The sequence below is a fragment of the Aplysia californica genome, unplaced genomic scaffold, assembly GCF_000002075.1.
Source record: "Aplysia californica isolate F4 #8 unplaced genomic scaffold, AplCal3.0 scaffold01513, whole genome shotgun sequence".
Lineage (NCBI taxonomy): Eukaryota > Metazoa > Mollusca > Gastropoda > Aplysiida > Aplysiidae > Aplysia > Aplysia californica.
Window position 1 is genome coordinate 56,833 of NW_004798783.1, and position 2,677 is coordinate 59,509.

At 39.7% G+C, this 2,677-nt stretch overlaps 1 protein-coding gene across 2 annotated transcripts in view; it reads right to left on the reverse strand.

The window, feature by feature from the left end:
• The window catches only part of LOC101854228 (microfibril-associated glycoprotein 4), a gene marked incomplete at its 3' end in the record, with an annotated part of 18,857 nt that extends 18,292 nt beyond the window's left edge, over positions 1-565 (reverse strand). Inside the window, 1 exon segment of one of the 2 annotated variants that reach the window (XM_013090786.2) lies at positions 218-565. 2 annotated transcript variants of the gene reach the window in all.
• Between the last annotated feature and the right edge of the window lie 2,112 nt (positions 566-2,677).

The window sequence follows — 2,677 nt, forward strand, 5'->3', positions numbered from 1 at the left end:
AAGAAGAAGAAGAAGAAGAAGAAGAAGAAGAAGAAGAAGAAGAAGAAGAAGAAAAGGAAGAAGAAGAAGAAAAAGAAAAGGAAGAAAAAGAAGAAGAAGAAGAAAAAGAAGAAGAAGAAGAAGAAGAAGAAGAAGAAGAAGAAGAAGAAGAAGAAGAAGAAGAAGAAGAAGAAGAAGAAGAAGAAGAAGAAGAAGAAGAAGAAGAAATCATACATACCCTGTAGTCTCTACTTCTTTGTGATTTTGCCGAGTTAGCTGGCGTCCGTTTATATAGGATGAGCTAGCGATGACAAGACACAGAAGAATAAAACATTTGGAACAGCACTTTTCACGTAAACACTTTCCCTGGGAACCGGTGGTATCAAATCAGGTTAATGAACGGAGAGATAACGTGAGGGTATCCATGGACCCTGAGCTGAAGGAATCGCTGTGGGCTGTGCTGCTAGAAGAAAACATACAGAAAAACAAAACGGATTTGTTGTGAATAATTATGATGAACGTTCAACTCTGGGCGGATCTCTGGAGATGGTAGACAGGCGCTTATTTTGTTTGCCAACGGAGCGAAATTCTGAGACAAACTTTTTCTGCTGAAAGAAGCAACATGTGTAGACGTCTCCGGGTTCACAACAGGAGTTGAGAGGTCAACAAAAAATTATCTTATCAGAACTATCAGTAAGGCCATGGGACATTATCAAAATATGGACTGCCTCAAAGTGGCTGAACAACGTAGTTCAAGAATCTGCACAGTCAACAGGAAAACAAACAAGCAAAAAAACCCAAAACAAAACCAAAACAAAACAAACAACACAAAAAACCCAAAAAAAAACATAACAAAACAAAACATACAAAAAGAAAAACAAAAACAAAAACAAAAACAAAAACAAAAACAAAAACAAAAACAAAAACAAAAACAAAAACATAACTAAACAAAACAAACAAAAACAAAAAAACAAACAAAAAACCCAAAACAAAACAAACTCTTTTTGCTGACGTGAGATCGCTGTCTAAGGAAGTTTTTTACAACTTGTTACTGTAAATTTTTTCCTTTTGGTCTTGTTTTCTTCTTCCAGCCACGCACAACTATTTCTTGGCACAACCTCAGGAATACGGTACCCAGGATGTAGGAAACAGACGTCGCTATAATGTTTTCTTCTTCCAGCCACGCACAATTATTTCTTGGCACAACCTCAGGAATACAGTACCCAGAATGTAGGAAACAGACGTCGCTATAATGTTTTCTTCTTCCAGCCACGCACAATTATTTCTTGGCACAACCTCAGGAATACAGTACCCAGAATGTAGGAAACAGACGTCGCTATAATGTTTTCTTCTTCCAGCCACGCACAACTATTTCTTGGCACAACCTCAGGAATACAGTACCCAGAATGTAGGAAACAGACGTCGCTATAATGTTTTCTTCTTCCAGCCACGCACAATTATTTCTTGGCACAACCTCAGGAATACGGTACCCAGGATGTAGGAAACAGACGTCGCTATAATGTCGCCATTTATTTATTATGTCTCGCACGACATACTGTAGGATCCTGTTTGTGGATTTTTCGTCAGCCTTTAATACTATCAGAGAGATACTATCCAGCCAGCTATCCTTTTAAATAAAGAAATTAGAAAACATAGGTGTTGACGTCAATTTAATATCATGGATAGGCAATTTTCTGACCAACCGAACCCAGTATGTAAAATTAAAACATTCTTCATCGACATACATCACAACAAATACAGGGGCCCCTCAAGGATGTGTTTTGTCACCAGTTTCATTCACACTATGCCATGACACTGTGAATAAGCCGGGACATACGGGTCTAGGAGATTAGCTCCCTGGTCTCCTCATTTCATGTCCTTGAGCCACACGAAAAGTCCAAAGTGTTGCGAGTTATTGAGTGTACGTTGACCGTCACTGTCACAACACAACGACAGCTACAGTTGTTGGAGCTTTCATCTGTAGCGGAAATATGGTAGACATAGACTTTCTGGCAAAACAGGAGCAAGTTATAAATAGTAACAATTACATTAAATTCTTATTGATCCCAGAAAAGCAATTATTTGGTTTACAATGGCATATATACATGTACATACATACAAAAACACATAATTAAAAATACATACATGACACATACACAAAACAAAACAAAAAACCCCAAAAAAACAACAGCAGCAACAACAACAACAACAACAACAACAACAACAACAACAACAACAACAACAACAAGACGGTTAGTTTGTCTGTAGAGATGGGGGATCTGCCCACAAGGCCCAGCTAAAGGATAGCGCTGCTGATCTTGATTAGTTTGAGAGCAATGTTCGGAGAGTTTTTTCTGTGGCCTTCACGATCTAGGGCAAGGACAATACAAGTCTGAAAGGTCCGGGTTCTAGCAGACGGCAAGGTTGTATGTTTTGGAAGATTGGAGGAAGGGAGAGAGAGGGAGGGAGAGAGATAGCTAGGGATGGGGAAAGAGAGAAAGAGAGATAGGGGCAGACCTAGGATTAGGCGAGTAGTGAAGAGAGAGAGAGAGAGAGAGAGAGAGAGAGAGAGAGAGAGAGAGAGAGAGAGAGAGAGAGAGAGAGAGAGAGTGAGTCATCTACCCTTAGGTACCAGCAGAGAAATGAGTGCAGACCTAGGCATCAAGTCTAGCGGGCAGTAGCGTAACTTTGTCCATGT